The sequence below is a fragment of the Oryctolagus cuniculus genome, chromosome 6 (assembly GCF_051225735.1).
Source record: "Oryctolagus cuniculus isolate XC-2025 breed Fujian yellow rabbit chromosome 6, ASM5122573v1, whole genome shotgun sequence".
Lineage (NCBI taxonomy): Eukaryota > Metazoa > Chordata > Mammalia > Lagomorpha > Leporidae > Oryctolagus > Oryctolagus cuniculus.
The window spans coordinates 149,397,594-149,415,176 of NC_142872.1; the positions used below are offsets into that span (position 1 = coordinate 149,397,594).

General features: G+C 43.4%; 1 protein-coding gene and 1 long non-coding RNA gene across 14 annotated transcripts in view; one reads left to right on the forward strand and one right to left on the reverse strand.

The window, feature by feature from the left end:
• LOC138849977 (uncharacterized) overlaps positions 1-17,583 on the forward strand; it is a 40,392-nt gene that overhangs the window by 19,436 nt on the left and 3,373 nt on the right. Inside the window, exon 2 of one of the 2 annotated variants that reach the window (XR_016236573.1) lies at positions 9,051-9,295. The exons of the other annotated variant lie outside the window; for it this stretch is intronic. This is a non-coding gene — a long non-coding RNA (uncharacterized LOC138849977). Of the gene's footprint in view, positions 1-9,050; positions 9,296-17,583 lie in introns of those variants that run through there. 2 annotated transcript variants of the gene reach the window in all.
• ZHX1 (zinc fingers and homeoboxes 1) overlaps positions 1-17,583 on the reverse strand; it is a 31,804-nt gene that overhangs the window by 8,234 nt on the left and 5,987 nt on the right. For 5 of the 12 annotated variants that reach the window (XR_007919160.3, XM_089336460.1, XM_089336459.1 and 2 more), the window contains exon 2: positions 15,671-15,787. The gene's annotated coding sequence lies outside the window, so the exon portion shown is untranslated. Of the gene's footprint in view, positions 1-13,529; positions 13,644-15,670; positions 15,788-17,583 lie in introns of all 12 variants that reach the window. The other 7 variants (XR_016236571.1, XM_089336461.1, XM_070075459.2 and 4 more) reach the window with 3 other exon arrangements.

Consider the following 17,583-nt stretch of genomic DNA (forward strand, 5'->3'; position numbering starts at 1 on the left):
GCAAGCTAAGCTACAACCTGCAGTGCCAGCATCTCAAATAGGGGCCAGTTCAGTCCCAGCTGTTTCACTTCTGATTCAGCTCCTTGCTAATTGTGCAATTGTGGGAAAGCAGCAGGTGATGGCCCAAGTCCCTAGGCACCTGCATACACATAGGAGACCTGGAAGAAGCTCCAGGCTCCTGGCTTCAGCCTAGCACAGCCCTGGCCAAAAGGAGTGAACCAGTAGGAAGATTCTCTCTCTCTCTCTCTCTCTCTCTCTCTCTCTCTCTCTCTCTCTGCCTCTGTAACTCTACCTTTCAAATAAGTAAATAAATATTTTTAAAAAAGAAGAAAACTCAGTAGGGTTAGAGGGCACTACTATGGAGATCAGTAGCTTAAATTCACAATATCTAAAAAAAACATTTTTGCTTACTTTTTTCATTTGAAATAAAAAACAGATAGATGTTTTACTTGCTGATTCACTCCAAATGCCAGCAACAGCCCAGATTAGGGCAGAGCCAGGAACCCAGAACTACATCTAAGTTTCTCACATGGGTGGTCGGGGGCCCAATTACTTGAGACATCCTCCACTGTTTTTCCAGACGTATTAGGTGAGAGCTGCACTGGAAGTGAAACAACCAGGAGCTGAACCAGCATTCCAAAATGAGATGCCGGTGCTGCAAGAGGCAGCTTAACCTGCTGCGCCACAACACTGGCCCCAAGAATATTGACCTTATAGCATCAGGAAACCATGAACTAGGGGTAGGTATTTGGTATAGTGATTAAAATGCCACTTGGGATGTCTAAATCCCATACTGGCATGCTTGCATTAAATAATCAGCTCTCTTCCCGATTCTAGCTTCCACCTAACCTGCACCCTTGGAGGCAGCAGGTAAAGCTCAAGTAGTTGGGTCCCTGGCACCCATACAGGAGATCCAAAGTGAATTCCTGGCTCCTGGCTTTTGCCTGGCCCAGCCCCAGTGGAGGAAATGAACCAGTAGATGTAAGATCATTATTATCATTATTTCTTTCAGCCTTTAAGCTCAATAAGATAAATGTTTTTCAAAATATTTATTTTAAAAGGCCAAGTTACAGAGAGGCAGAGGCAGAGAGAGAAAGAGAGAGAGAGAGAGAGAGAGAGAGAGAGAGTCTTTCATCTGCTGGTTCAATCCCAAAATGGTCAAAACAGCTGGAGCTGAGCCAATCCTAGAGCTTCTTCCAGGTGCAGGGGACCAAGGACTTGGGCCATCTTTACTGCTTTCCTAGGCCATAGCAAAGAGCTGAATCTGAAGTGGGGCAGCTGGGACTCGAACTGGTGCCCATATGGGATGCCAGCATTGCAGGCGGTGACTTTACCTGCTATGCCACAGCACTGGCCCCATAAGTATATTTTCTGAAAGATTTATTTATTTGAAAGTAAGAATTACAGAGGGAGGGACAGAACTTCCATCCACTGGTTCACTACATGGATGCCGGTGGTGCAGACTGCAGCTTAATCTGCTACACCATAGCACTGGCCCCCAAAATAAATATTTTTAAAATACACTGAGTGATACTGATACAAATAAATTTTTTGAACGAACCTATCAGCTTTTTTTCTAAGAGATTTATTTATTTATTTGAAAGGCAGTTACAGAGAGGCAAGGTCGGGGGGGAGTCTTCCATCTGCTGGTTCACTCCCCAGTTGGCCACAATGGTTGGAGCTGCATTGATCCAAAGCCAGGAGCCAGGAGCTTCTTCCAGGTCTCCGACACAGGTGCTGGGACCCAAGGACATGGGCCATCTTCTACTGCTTTCCCAGGCCATAGCATACAGTTGGATCAGAAGTGGAGCAGCCGGGGCTCGAACTGGCACCCATATGGGATAGCAGCACTGCAGGCAGCAGGGCCTTACCTGCTATGCCACAGTGCCGGCCCCACAAATAAATTTTGCATTGAAATATTTATATGTTAAATATTAAAGTAATTAAGTATTGAATATCAAAATAACATTTTAACGCTAACTCAGTTACAGTTTATGTTTCTAAAGTCTAACACAAATGAAAATGAATAAAATGAGTAAATATCCTCACTTGTTCACACCACAAATATAGAGCTATTTTCATTTCCTAGTATCATCCTTGTCTCAGCTGAACTGAGGGGAAATGAGTTTGCTTAAAAGATCATAAAGCAGGGGCTGGTGTTGTACCACAGCGATGCTGGTATCCGATAGAACACCAGTTTGTGTCCTGGCTGCTCGGCTGATCCAACTCCCTACCAATGCACCTGGAAAGGCAGTGGAAGACAGCCCAAGTACTTACACCCCTGCCACTACGTGGGAGACCAGGATGGTATTCCTGGCTTCCGGCTTCAGCCTGGCCCAGTCATGGCTTCAGTCATGGTGAGCATTTGGGGATGAACCAGCAGATGGAAGATGTCTTTATCTTTCTGTCTCTCCCTGTTTTTATGTGGTTCTTTCTTTCAAATAAATAAAATAAATATATTTAAAAAAAATTATAGGCCGGTGCCGCAGCTCACTAGGCTAATCCTCTGTCTTGCGGCACCAGCACACCAGGTTCTAGTCCCGGTCGGGGTGCTGGATTCTGTCCCGGTTGCCCCTCTTCCAGGCCAGCTCTCTGCTGTGGCCCGGGAAGGCAGTGGAGGATGGCCCAAGTACTTGGGCCCTGCACCCCATGGGAGACCAGGATAAGTACCTGGCTCCTGCCATCGGATCAGCGCGGTGCGCTGGCTGCAGCCCGCTGGCCGCAGCGGCCATTGGAGGGTGAACCAACGGCAAAGGAAGACCTTTCTCTCTGTCTCTCTCTCTCACTGTCCACTCTGCCTGTCCAAAAAAAAAAAAAATTATAAAGCAAAACCAGGTTTCTATGAGAAGATACACTTACCAAAAAAAGGAGGAAACATTTTTAGGAAACTGAGCTGTCCAAAGTATGTCCTAACTTTGAAGATGGTTAACATTCCTCCACACTGGAATTATTCAAATAAAGACTATGCACTCAAATTGATGAGTTTGAACAACAAATGTAAGTTGGACTGAATATTCCTTATTTCTTGATTTCCCATATTACAAAATAAAGAGCATCAGCTTTCTACAAAGCCCTACTCTCAAAGTGTCATTCTTTTTTTCTACAAAACTCCTGATTTCTTAGAGATAATAAAGAAATTACTGAAATTTAAAATTCTTTTTTAAAAAAAGATTTATTTATTTTAATGTCAGAGTTGCACAGAGAGGAGAGGCAGAGAGAGAGAGAGAGAGAGGTCTTCCATCTGATGGTTTACGCCCCAGATGGCCGCAACGGCCGGAGTTGCACCGATCCCAAAGCCAGGAGCCAGGAGCTTCCTCTGGGTCTCCCACACGGGTGCGGGGGCCCAAGGACTTGGACCATCTTCCACTGCTTTCCCAGGCCATAGCAGAGAGCTGGATCGGAAGTGGAGCAGCTAGGTCTCGAACCAGCACCCATATGGGATGCCGGCACTTCAGGCAAGGGCATTAACCCACTGTACCACAGCACTGGCCCCTAAAATTATTTCTTAACTAAATGCTATAAATTAAGCTAATGTAATCTCATAATCAAACAGGGGTCACCAATTTTTTTTTTCAAGAATCAACACAGCTATTTAAATTTTAAAACCTTATTTCTTTGAAAAGAGATACAGAGAAATCTCTCATCTACTGGTTCAGTCCCCAGAGGCCTGCAACAGCTGGGGCTGGACCAAGCTGAAGCCAGGAGCCAGAAATTCAGTCTGGGTCTCCCATGTAGCCTAAGGACTGAACCTATCACCTGCTGCTTCCCAGTATGCTAGCAGGAAGCTGGAATTGGAAGAAGAACTGGCACTCAAATCCAGGCACTCCAATATGGGATGTGGGCATCCCAAGCAAAATCTTAACCACTGTTCCAAATGCTGGCCAGCAACACAGGTATTTGATTATTATTTATCATTAGAAACAGAGAATTCCCCAAACAGATCTAAATGAGCAACACTCCCACTTTGGACAGTAAAGGAAAATCATAGTTAGGCAAGAGTGTAAGTTATTTTGTGACTATTATTCTCATGGAATTTGAGAGACACTGTATTTACCTGGGTACACTACTAGCTACAAGTCAGAAAGTTTTTTTCCCTGAACCTTTCCTTAAGTGGTAGTTTTCAAACTTTTAAGCAGGGGAGCCCTTTCCTCAAATAAAATACTAAGAGAGGGGCCAGTGCTGTGGCGCAGCCGGTAAAGCCACAGCCTGCAGTGCCGACATCCCATGTGGGCGCCGGTCTGAGTTCCGGCTGCCCCACTTCGGATCCAGCTCTCTGCTATGGCCTAGGAAAGAAGTAGAAGATGGCCCAAGTCCTTGGGCCCCTACACCCATGTGGGAGACCTGGAAGAAGCTCCTGGCTCCTAGCTTCAGATCAGTGCATCTCCGGCCGTTGTGGCCATCTGGGGAGTGAATCAGTGGATGGAGGACCTCTCTCTCTCTCTCTGACTCTCCTTCTCTCTCTGTGTAACTCTGACTTTCAAATAAAATAAATAAATCTTAAAAAAAAAAATTCTATGAGAAGCCCCAGTGCAAAACAGTTAAGAGTAGCTGTCTGGTTTCAGTAGCAAAGGTTAAACTATTCCCTGAGCAAGTCCTGTGGATCCCAGAATCTCCACTCCCACCTCTGAAGAGTTCTGAGATGTGCCTCAAAGTCTTTGCCTTAAAAATGTAAACACTTTAGGGGGTGGAGCTGTGGTGTAGCTGGTGGAGCCACTGCCTGCAGTGTCAGCATCCCATATGGGTACCAGTTCGATTCTGTGCTGCTCTACTTCTGATCCAGCACTCTGCTGTGGCCTGGGAAAGCAGCAGAAGATGGCCCAAGTGCTTGGGCACCTGCACCTGTGTGGGAGACCCAGAAGCAGCTCCTGGCTCCTGGCTTTGGATCAGCAAAGCTCTGGCCATTGCAGCCATGGAGGGAGTGAACCAGCAGATGGAAGATTCTCTCTCTCTGCCTCTGACTCTCTGTAACTCTGCCTTTCAAACAAATAAATACATAAATATTTTTTTAAAAATTAAATACTTTAAAGACAATGTATCATTTCATCCAAAATTCTTTACACTGAGAGTATGATAAGCCATGAAATCTGAAAACTAATCTACAGTGAACTGAATGTGTCCTTTCAGTTTGTTTGACTTCAGAAGGAAGCCTAAGGCAGCCACGCAGGGACAAAGCAAGCAGGAGTAATAAAAGACAGAAAAGACACCTGAGCAGCCAAGACCCCCTGTTCCTATTTGTATTCCTATTCCTATTCCTATTATTCTTATGGCTCTCCAGCTCTGAGGGCTATACTTCTTATTTTTCATTTCATTTTAGCATAAAAAAGGGGTATGTTACCAAATTATTCCTTATATTTCTCTTTCTACTGGTTCACTAACTCAGAGCAGTCATTTAGCAAGAATCTAAACTGATACAAACAAATTTTAAAAACTTAAATATTTTTTGCTGAAGTTATGAAAAATATAAAGTACTCATGGTGTTATATGACAATCTAGTGATATATACCCCAAGTTGAGTTTTGTCTTCTAAAAACACTGACTTTGACAATATACTTAAATTTAAATTTAAAGAGAGATACATAATTCTTTTTTAAAAACAGTTTCAGTAATGAAAAAGACTAAAAATCTGATTTTCTTAGGTTTTATAGACTTCCTCAACCCCTGGTTACTTCTACATCCAACCACACAGAGTTGAGACATGCTCTTTCCTCTTTATTCCTACGACTGTTTGCTCACTATAAGCCACCAGTAAGTTCTCCATGATTTCGTTAATGAAACCAGGGCCAGTTTTTTTTTTTTTTTTTTTTTTTTTTTTTTTTGACAGGCAGAGTGGATAGTGAAAGAGAGAGACAAAGAGAAAGGTCTTCCTTTTGCCGTTGGTTCACCCTCCAATGGACCAGGGCCAGTTTTAAAACATACCCCTAAAGGGAGACAGTACACTTCCCAAAAGAGATTCAAGATTTGGTTCAATGGCTCAGTTCTGCCAGTCTAAAATATAGACCACAGAGCAAACAGAAGCATCCTCAAGGATCTCATTATGCAGCCATAACTGTGCAGTAAACAAGGTCCTTAGTACAACTGCCATTTCATTAAAAAGATTTTATTTATTTATTTGATCTGGGCCCAGAGTAATTAATTCATGGGAGCTTATGCTGGAAGGTAACACCACAGGTGTTAAGTGCCCTCTGTCACTCAATAGTCACTTAACCGGAAAAGATACTCAATTTCTACTTCACTTTTCTCATCCATCAAACCAAGATTCTTCAATACAAATTTGCTGAATGTTAACCATATGGCAGGCATCACGTCAGATGTCGGGAGTACAATGACGACCAAGACAGATAGTCTCTGGTGTATCAGATATTAACAGTGGAGCCAAGAAACCAGGCTTTCACAAGACAAAGAAGTAAACAATAGAATAACTGTTATCAATGAGGTGAGAGAGAAAGTACTGGGGAATATAGAAGTACACTGCAAGAGGCTCCTAGAAAAGCAGCAGAGAAGGCTTCTCGGGAAGGCAGGAGTAATGGCATCTATCTCACAGTGGGACCAAGTGAAAATGCCCTTTCACCGCTCTTCACCTACTCCTATCTCCCCACACCAGGTGCCTAATTGACAATTTTTCTGGGAGTAGAAGAAACACTGTTTATCTAGTATCATACACTTTCTCTTTTTTAAAATTTTATTTTATTTGAAGGAGAGATGTACAGAAAAGCGAGGGAGAGGGAGAGAGAGGGAGGTCTTCCATCTGCTGGTTCACATCCCAAATGGCCAAAAGGCCAGGCAGAGCCAGGAGCTTTGTCTGGGTCTCCCATGTGGGTGCAGGGGACCAAGGACTTGGGCCATGTTCCACTGCTTTCCCAGGCTCACCAGCAAGGAGCTGGATAGGAAGTGGAACAGCTATGACTCCAAATGGCACCCACATGAGATGCCAGTGCTGCAGGAGGTTGCTCAACCTGCCACACAACACAGGCCCCATTCTTTTTTTATTAAAGCAACTTACTCAGCTGACAAGGCACACACATTGATGAAAAAACGAGAGTAAAAATACAGAATAAGAATTTCTATAGTATGATTCCAGTTGATCTCTCTTTGTCATTGAAGTGCATTGTGGCTGGGATAAGAAAACATGTAAAAAATAGCTACTGGCTGGTTGGTATCTGATCCTCTGTTTGAAGATCAACTAAAATCAGTGCTCAAAATCAATTTGGGGAACATTGTACTATTTACCTTTAAAAAAGGGGTTAGAGGTCTATTGCACAACCGAGTAGCTGGGCAGCTTTGTAATTAAAAAACAATTAAAGTTAAATTTGCCAATAAAAGAAAAAGAGTATGATCTAAATGCACCCATCACTGTAAATATAACTTTTGAAAACTGTTTTCAGGGCCAGCACTGTGACGCAGTGGGTTAAGCCACTGCCTGCAGCGCTGCCATCCCATAAGGGCACCAGTTCAATTCCCGGCTGCTCCACTTCCAATCAGCTTCCTGCTAATTTGCCTGGGAAGGCAGTGAAGGATGGCCCAATTGCTTGAGCCCCTGTACCCACATGGGAGACCCAGAAGAAGCTCCTGGATCACAGTTTCTGTCTGGCCCACCTCCAGCCATTGCGGCCATTTGGGAAGTGAACCAGCAGACAGAAGCTCTCTCTCTCTCTCTCTCTCTGTCTCCTCCTCTCTTTCTGTAACTCTGCTTTTCAAACAAAATAATCTTAAAAAAAAAAAAAGAAAACTATTTTCAGTTACCCTTAAAAAAACTGATCAAATCAATTAATTTTTATACTACAATTAAAAAAGATAGTCAAGAATAATTAAATGGAAAAGTAACATTTTCCCATTTTTAAAAAGATTTTATTTATTTTGTTTGAGAGGTAGAGTTACAGACAGTAAGAGAGAGAGACAGAGAGAAAGGTCTTCCTTCCATTGGTTCACTCTCCAAATGGCCGCAACGGCCGGAACTGTGCCAATCTGAAGCCAGGAGCCAGGAGCTTCTTCCAGGTCTCCCATGCGGGTGCAGGGGCCCAAGGTCTTGGGCCATCTTCTACTGCTCTCCCAGGCCATAGCAGAGAGCTGGATTGGAAGTGGAGCAACTGGGGCTAGAACCAATGCCCATATGGGATGCCAATGCCGCAGGCGGAGGATTAACCTGAGCCACGGGGCTGGCCCCACATTTTACATTTACTACTAAATTTTTTTAAATGAAAACAAAATTTGCATGTTAACTATAACAACTGTGAGAGGAGTCAGAGGAGCAGCAAGTTAAACTGCTGTGTGATGGCAGCATCCCATACTAGACTGCCAGTTTGAGTCCCAGCCACTCCACTTTTTTTAAAAGATTTATTTATTTATTTGAAAGGCAGAGTTACAGAGAGGTAGAGGTACAGGCAGAGGTAGACAGGAAGACAGAGAGAGAGAGAGAGAGAGAGAGAGAGAGAGAGAGAATCTTCCATCTGCTGGTCCACTCCCCAAATGACCACAATGGCCAGAGTTGCGCCAATCCGAAGCCAGAAGCCAGGTGTCTCTCTTCTGGGTCTCTTCATGGGTGCAGGGGCCAAGGAGTTGGGCCATTTTCTACTGCCTTCCCAGGCCACAGCAGAGAGCTGGATCGGAAGTGGAACAGCCAGGATGGGAACCAGCGTCCACATGGGATGCCAGCACAGCAGACAATGGCTCCACCCCCTACACATAGCACTGGCTTCCAGCCAATCCAGCTTCCTGCTAACATGCCTGGGTAGGCAGTGGAGGATGGCCCAAGTGCTTGGGCCCCTTTCACCTAATTGGGAGATCAGATGGAACTCTTGACTCCTGGCATCAGTCTTGCCCAGACCTAGTTTTTTTTGGCAATTTGGGAAATAAATCAGCCGATAGAAGACCTCTCTTTTTCTCTGTCTCTCCCTCTCCCTATATTGCTCTGCTTTTCAAATAAATAAATTAATTTTAAAAATTATAATAACTAAGTGCCGGTGCTGTGGTATAGCAGGTAAAAACACCACCTGCAATGCCAGCATCCCATATGGACACCGGTTCGAATCTCAGACACTGTACTTCCAATCCAGCTCTCTGCTATGGTCTGGGAAAGCAGTAGAAGATGGTCCAAGTCCTTGATCCCCTGCACCTGTGTGGGAGACCCAGAAGAAGCTCCTTGCTCCTGGCTTCGGATCAGCACAGCTCTGGCCACTGCAGACATTTAGGAAGTGAGCCAGCAGATGGAAGACCTCCCTCTCTCTCTCTCTGCTTCAGCCTCTCTGTAACTCTTCCTTTCAAATAAATGAATAAATCTTTTTTAAAAATAATAAATAAATAATTTTTTTAAAATTGCAGTAAATATGAGAATATATATATGCATATGGACAAACACTAGATAAGAACATATAAAACATGAAATTCTGACATGAGGTTAATGGGTGAAAATTTTGTGTCTGATATTTGAGTTTTCTTTAATATTGTTATAACATTGCTTTATTATAAAATGTAACAAACAATAGTTTCAAGACCTTAAAATTGCAAATCTATTATAATTTGTCTCAAGCTGGAAACGAAGTTATCTTTGTATTTTTAAGGCAAAAAAAAAACATAAAGGTTTTGCCAGGGGAAGCAGGAATCCCTCAGTATGTACAGCATTCAGGTGTATTCCAGACATTTTTTGAGAAACACAGGCCCATTCGAAACACGAGCTCTCATGATCTCCCATAGCCTCTACAGTGAGAACCAGCCAAGCCAACTTCTGTGAATCTATGTCTGCACTCTGGCTCTTCTGAAGATAAGATGCTCCTCAATCAACTCGTGATTATGCACTTACTGAAATAATTACGACAAGGTTTCTCTACATGAACACATTTAATGAAAGCAAGATTTATCTCATCACAGAATAAGCTTGTTGCCAATTTTTCTAGAAGTTCTTTTATAGCCAGAAAGAATGTTTAGTTCTCCACTATATTCCTAGGGTTCAAAGTACATACAAGGACCTCAATAATACTTGCTAAAAAAAAAAAAAAAACTTTAAGGGATAGAGGAGCTATGAAAAATTGTGCTTGCTCTACATATTATTTTCAATGGTAAAATCCTTACTAATACAAATTACCTTGATCACCAAAATATTAAAACATCCTTGAGTAAAACAAAATAAAAACATTAAGAGAATTATTATTGCAGTGAAATTCAAGAGAAAAGTACATGGTTCTCATAAAGATGCAAGAGCAAATGTGTACTCAGAATCTTCACATAACGGCATTCTATCACATTTTCAGAAAGATTCAAAAATAAGTTCTGAATGTAAACACTATAAAAGTCAGTCGATTGTTTCAAATGCTATGCTTACTACTAAAAGAAGTCTAACAACTTATAATTAAGTTGAGCCATAGTTGTACCGAATTTCTAAGACTCTGGGCTTTTTGGTTCTCTTGTACTGCAAATTAAATGATTAACAGATAACAGTATGTTGGCCTAGTTAGCCACAAAAGCATGTTACTTTGGTAAGATTTTATGTGATAAAAACAAACTATTTTTCATACCAACTTTGGTTCAAGTGAGAACATTAAGAAGATATTATTACTTTTAAGAACTATGTTAATTTCGATCTATAATCAATTAAATAAAACTATTCTTATGGAGCAAAAATATACACACTAAAAATCCTTTTGAATCTGCATTCATATATATACCCTCAGAATTCTTAGGACTCTGTATTCTATTTAGTTTCACTCCTCCCTCTCTGAGTCAGAGTTCTGTTTAGTCAGCTGAAAATACTTATTTTCACATGTTTGTGTTCAAACTAAAAGTTACAGATCCACTAAAATCACAAAATGCCTGAAATAATAGTGGGAATGAAGAACAATGGAGTCAAATTAACACAAAGGCTATCTATTCTGTTAAAATGCCTTTAAACTTAAGGCATTTTCATACTTATAATGTAAAAAAAGATTTAGAAACAACAGTCAACTTCTTAAAAATTAGGAATTTGGCAACATAAATTTGTACTCCAAACAAATGTTTTTAAAGTTTATTGATTATATAGAACCATTACCTGAGAGATAAATCTCAAGAAAATAGTCAAAAATGGCCTCAAAACAATCAAAAGTCAAGTATTAAAGTGAATATAGAGGGGACCGGCGCCGCGGCTCACTAGGCTAATCCTCTGCCTTGCTGCGCCGGCACACCGGTTCTAGTCCCGGTCAGGGTGCTGGATTCTGTCCCGGTTGCCCCTCTTCCAGGCCAGCTCTCTGCTGTGGCCAGGGAGTGCAGTGGAGGGTGGCCCAAGTGCTTGGGCCCTGCACCCCATGGGGGAGACCAGGAGAAGTACCTGGCTCCTGCCATCGGATCAGCACGGTGCACCGGCCGCAGCGCGCCGGCCGCGGCAGCCAATTGAGGGTGAACCAACGGCAAAAAAGAAGACCTTTCTCTGTGTCTCTCTCACTGTCCACTCTGCCTGTCAAAAAAAAATAAAAATAAAAATAAATAAAAATAAAAAAATTTAAAAAAGTGAATACAGAGAGAGAAATGAATGTGATAGAAGTGAAAGCATCTAAGAAATTGGGGCTGGCCTTGTGGCACAGCAGGTTAAGGCCTTGCCTGTGATGCCAGCATCCCCTATTGGAGGACTGGTTTGGGTCCCAGCTGCTCTGCTTCCAATCCAGCTCCAAGATTATGTGTCCAGGGAAAGCAGCAGAGGATGGCCCAAATCTTTGGGCCCCTGCACCTACGTGGGAGACCTGGATGGAGTCCCAGGTTCCTGGCTTTGGCCTGGCCTAACCCTGGCCACTGGGGCCATTTGGGGAATAAATCAGTTTGGGGAGTAAATCAGAGGATGGAAGATGCATCTCTCTCTCTCTCTCTCTCTCTCTCTCTCTCTCTCTCATCACTCTTTTTAAACAAATAAAAAAAATTGGAAAAAAAAGACAAACTATGGCCAAAGATAAGCTAACTTCAGAGGCTCCCTTTGCTAATAGTAATTAAGGCTAAAGATTAAGAAACTGTATCCTTGGGGCTGGTGTGGCAGAGTGGGTAAAGCTACTGTCTGTGCTGCCAGCATCCCATATAAGCATCAGTTCAAATGCTAGCTGCTCCACTTCCAATCCAGCTCCCTGCTAATGTACTCAGGAAATCAGCAGAAGACAGCCCGAGTATTTGGGTCTTTGCACCCACATGGTAGACCCAGAAAAAGCTCCTGGCTCCTGGCCTCGGTCTTGCCCAACTCTGGCTGTTGCAGCCATTTGGGGAGTGAACCAGTGACTGTAAGATCTCTCTCTCTCTCTCTCTCTCTGTGTAACAATGCCTGAGTTACACAGAGAGAGAAGTAGAGGCATAGAGAGCGATAGGTCTTCCATCTGCTGGTTCACTTTCCAGTTGGCCACAACGGCCAGAGTTGGCCTATCTGAAGCCAGGAGCTAGGAGATTCCTCCAGGTCTCCCACGTGGGTGCAGGGGCCCAAGCACTTGGGCCATCTTCTACTGCTTTCCCAGGCCATAGCAGAGAGCTGGACTGGAAGTGGAACAGTTAGGTCTTGAACTGGTGCCCATATGGGATACCGGCAATGCAGGCGGAGGATTAACCCACTATGCCACAGTGCCGGCCCCCAAAATGCTATTTTTAACTTAAGTGAGATTATCTTTGAGAGACTGATGAACCATTCAACTGTCCAACATTTTTCCTATTTATAGAAAAAGTAACCAGCATCGTGGTGTAACAGGTAAAGCCACCACCTATGGCGATGGCACCCCATATAGGTGCCAATTCAAGTCCCGGTTGCTCTACTTCTGATCCTGCTAATGAGCCTGGGAAAGCAGAGGAAGATTGCCCAAGTGTTTGGGCCTCTGCACCCATGTGGGAGATCCAGAGGAGGTCTGGGTCCTGGCTTTGTATTGGCCCAGCTTCGGCTGTTGCAGCCATTTGGGGGAATAAACCAGCAGATCAAAGATCTCTCTCTCTCTTTAACATTGCTTTTCAAATAAATAAACAAATCTTAAAAAAAAAAAAAAAAAACTAGCTACCTTATAGAAGATTAGATCATCTAGTTTTTAAAAATACTTTAAAAGATAGTAGTATTTTTTTTTTAAGATTTATTTACTTTGGCTGGTGCCACGGCTCACTAGGCTAATCCTCCGCCTTGCGGCGCCAGCACACTGGGTTCTAGTCCCAGTCAGGGCACCGGATTCTGTCCCGGTTGCCCCTCTTCCAGGCCAGCTCTCTGCTGTGGCCAGGGAGTGCAGTGGAGGATGGCCCAAGTGCTTGGGCCCTGCACCCCATGGGAGACCTGACTCCTGCTTTCGGATCAGCGTGATGCACCGGCAGCAGCACGCCGGCCGCGGCAGCCATTGGAGGATGAACCAATGGCAAAGGAAGACCTTTCTCTCTGTCTCTCTCTCTCACTATCTACTCTGCCTGTCCAAAAAGAAGGACAAAAAAAAAAAAAAAAAAAAAAAAAGATTTATTTACTTGAAAGGCAGAGTTAGAGAGAGAGAGAGAGGGAGAGACAGAGAGATCTTCAATCCAAAGGAAGATGGCCCAAGTGCCTGGGCCTCTGCACCCACGTAGAATACCTGAAGGAAGCTCCTGGCTCCTGGCTCGGCCTGGTCCATCCTTGGCTGTGTGGCTATTTGGGGAATGAATCAGCAGATGGAAGATCATTTCTTTGTCTCTCCCTCACTGTAACTCTTTCAAATAAATAAATAAATCTTATTAAAAATAATAAAAAAATAAAAATAATGAAAGTGAATCACATTAATGGTTATAAAATTCTTCCTAGTACTTTGTGGGATTATCTAAAGTAACAATGGGGGAGATCCCATATGGGCACCAGTTTGAGTGCTGGCTGCACTACTTCCAATCCAGCTCCCTGCTAATATGCCTGGGAAAGCAGCAGAAGATGGCCCAAGTGCTTGGGCCTCTGCCACTCATGTAGGAGACCAGTTTGAGTTCTAGCTCTTAGCTTCAGCCTGGCTCAGTCCTGGCAATTGCGGCCATTTAGGGAGGGAACCAACGGATGGAAGATCTCTCTCTCTCTCTGTAACTCTGCTTTTCAAACAAATACACAAAGCTTAATAAATAAATAAATAAATAAATAACAATTGGATTAAAGTATTAATATTTCAAGTATATAATATGTGATCTAATGCTTATTTTTAAAAGCTAAATAAAAACAATTGTGTATAAATATTGGTGTGATTAATCTAAATAAAATATTTAATTGTTAATTAAAATTTTATAATTAAGTATTACTAGGAGTCTATATATCGAAAATACATTTCAGGACTGTTCTTATATCTTAAAGCATTTTTATGAATATAGGTACAAGAATATGAAAATCTCTAGATCAATTTCCCTACATGAAATCCTTGCTTTCAGGACATTCATTTGTCTTGTTTACCTTAATTATCACTGTTCCTGATATACTCTCTGACACACAGCTGGTTTCAGCAAATATTAATTGAAAAATCAATTATAAACAAACCATATTAAGATAGAAAAGTCAGTTATAGCCGGCGCCGCGGCTCACTAGGCTAATCCTCCGCCTAGCGGCGCCGGCACACCGGGTTCTAGTCCCGGTCGGGGCACCGGATTCTGTTCCGGTAGCCCCTCTTCCAGGCCAGCCCTCTGCTGTGGCCAGGGAATGCAGTGGAGGATGGCCCAGGTGCTTGGGCCCTGCACCCCATGGGAGACCAGGAAAAGCACCTGGCTCCTGGCTCCTGCCATGGGATCAGCGCGGTGCGCCGGCCGCAGCGCACCGGCTGCGGCGGCCATTGGAGGGTGAACCAACGGCAAAGGAAGACCTTTCTCTCTGTCTCTCTCGCTCTCACTGTCCACTCTGCCTGTCAAAAAAAAAAAAAAAAAAAAAAAAAGAAAAGTCAGTTATAAACATAGTACATAAGATTTATTATGAAGTGTTCTGTTTCCTTTGAAATTAAAGCAGTCAATACTCAGAGGGTTTTTTTTTTTTAAGATTTATTTATTTGAAAGTCAGAGTTACAGACAGAGAGGAGAGGCAGAGAAAGAGAGGTCTTCCATCCGCTGGTTCACTCCCCAGTTGGCAGCAATGGCCAGAGCTGCGCCGATCTGAAGTCAGGAGCCAGGAGCTTCTTCCGGCTCCCCCATGCAGATGCAGGGGCCCAAGGACTTGGGCCATCTTCTGCTGCTTTCCCAGGCCATAGCAGAGAGCTGGATCAGAAGTGGAGCAGCCGGGACACCACAGTGCTGACCCCGAAACTACATTATTTTAAAAAAAATACTATACGCAAGGGCCGGCACTGTGGTATAGTGGGTAAAGCCGCCACCTGCACTGCCAGCATCCCATATGGGTGCCGGTTTGAGTCCCAGCTGCTCCACTTCTGGTCCAGCTCTCTGCTATTGCCTGGGAACGCAGTGTAAGATGGCCCAAGTCCTTGGGCCCCTGCACCTGCATGGGAGAGCTGGAAGAAGCTCCTGGCTCCCGGCTTTGGATTAACGCAGCTCCAGCCATTGCAGCCATTTGGGCAGTGAACCAATAGATGGAAGACCTCTCCCTTTCTCTGCCTCTCTCTAACTCTGTGTTTCAAATAAATAAATCTTTTTTTAAAAATTATACATATATCTGCTGTTTTTTAAGGAAAGTTTTTAAAACTTTAGTCAAATATACTATCATGGAATCTAAAGAAAGTACATCGGACACCTGAATTTTACCACACCAAAACAATGAAACACATACTTGCCATAGCTTCCTCAGCATCCTGTTCTTTGAAACGGGAGGATATCCCTTTAAATTAGGAGGTGTTTAGCTCAGGCCATCATTACAAACAGGTCCACAGTAGCTATCTGTCTTCTCCTAAAAAAAAAAAAATATCCGTTTATTATTCTAGATATGATTTTTTTTTTTTTTTTTGACAGGCAGAGTGGACAGTGAGAGAGAGAGACAGAAAGGTCTTCCTTTGCCGTTGGTTCACCCTCCAATGGCCGCCGCGGCCGGCACACCACGCTGATCCGAAGGCAGGAGCCAGGTACTTGTCCTGGTCTCCCATGGGGTGCAGGGCCCAAGCACTTGGGCCATCCTCCACTGCACTCCCTGGCCACAGCAGAGAGCTGGCCTGGAAGAGGGGCAACCGGGACAGAATCCAGCACCCCGACCGGGACTAGAACCCAGTGTGCTGGCGCCACAGGCGGAGGATTAGCCTTTTGAGCCGCGGCGCCCACCCCTAGATATGATTCATCCATAGTCTGGAAATTTTACAGCTATGCCTTGCTTTTTAAAAGTAAATGTAATTTTGGGGCCAGGTGGCATAGAAGGTAAAGCCTCTACCTGCAGTGCCAGCATCCCATACGGCCGCCAGTTCGAGTCCCGGATGCTCCACTTCTGATCCCGCTCTCTGCTATGGCCTGGGATAGCAGTGGAAGATGGCTCAAGTCCTTGAGCCCCTGCACCCATGTGGGAGACCTGGAAGAGGCTCCTGGCTCCTGGCTTCGGACTGGCACAGCTCCAGCCGTTGCGGCCATCTGGGGAGTAAACCAGTGGATGAAAGACCTCTCTTTCTCTCTCTCTCTGCCTCTTTGTCTTTGTAACTCTGCCTTTCAAATAAATAAACAAACCTTTTTCTAAAAAAAGAATATGTGATCTTAAGATTACTTATTTTCCTTTATTTGAAACACAGAGGTTATCCACCCACTGTTTCACTTCTCAAATACCCACAGCAGCCAGGGCTGAGCCAGGTGGAAGCCAGGGGTCCAGAACTCCATCCAGGTTTCTTGTGTGGGTGGCAGGGACCCAAGTACTTGAGCCATCATAGGATGCTTATTAGCAGGAAACTGGATGGAAGGAAAGCCAGGACATGAACCCAGGCACTCCAATATGGGATGTGAGCATCCCAAACAGAGTCTTAAAGGTTGTACCAAATGCCCGCCTTTAGATGTAATTTAAAAAAAAAAAAGCTTTATTTCTCCATAGAAACTTAAAACACCTAAATGCCAAATTGTAAAGAAATACAAAATTCAGAACTAAGTGTTTATATTATACAGAAAAACCAAGTAATCATTACACTATCTAAAAAAAATAGTTAAATTATGAATAAATAGCCTGTAATGAGGAAACTGAGATGTGAATATGTGGAATCTTTAAAATTAGTCCAGAAAGGTTATGAAAGACAACTTAAACTAAGAGTTGGGAATAGGTATATTCATTTGTGTTTGCACACAGACCTACTAATATTTGTATCCTAATTTACTAAGTATTAACTACCATGGTGAGGATTATTAATGCCAGCAATACAAGTTAATAACAATTTAAATAAACTAGTGGTACTCTACACCTAAACATGAGGTTATCTAATAGGATGACAAGTGTTTAATTATTTAGCTTTTACTACAAAGCTATATTAAACTACAAAACTACATGAAGCATCAGTAATTTGCAATCAAACAACTAAAAATCATTCTTTGAAAATTCACAGAGCAGGTGTTGTGGTGTAGCAGGTTAAGCTGTTGCTTGCAATGCAGTCATCCCATATAGGTGCCAGTACAAGTTCTTGCTTCTCCACTTTTTGATCCAGCTCCCTGCTATTGCACCTGGGAAAGCAGCAGAAGATGGCTCAAGTGCATGGGCCCCTGCCTCTCATTTGGGAGACCTGGAAA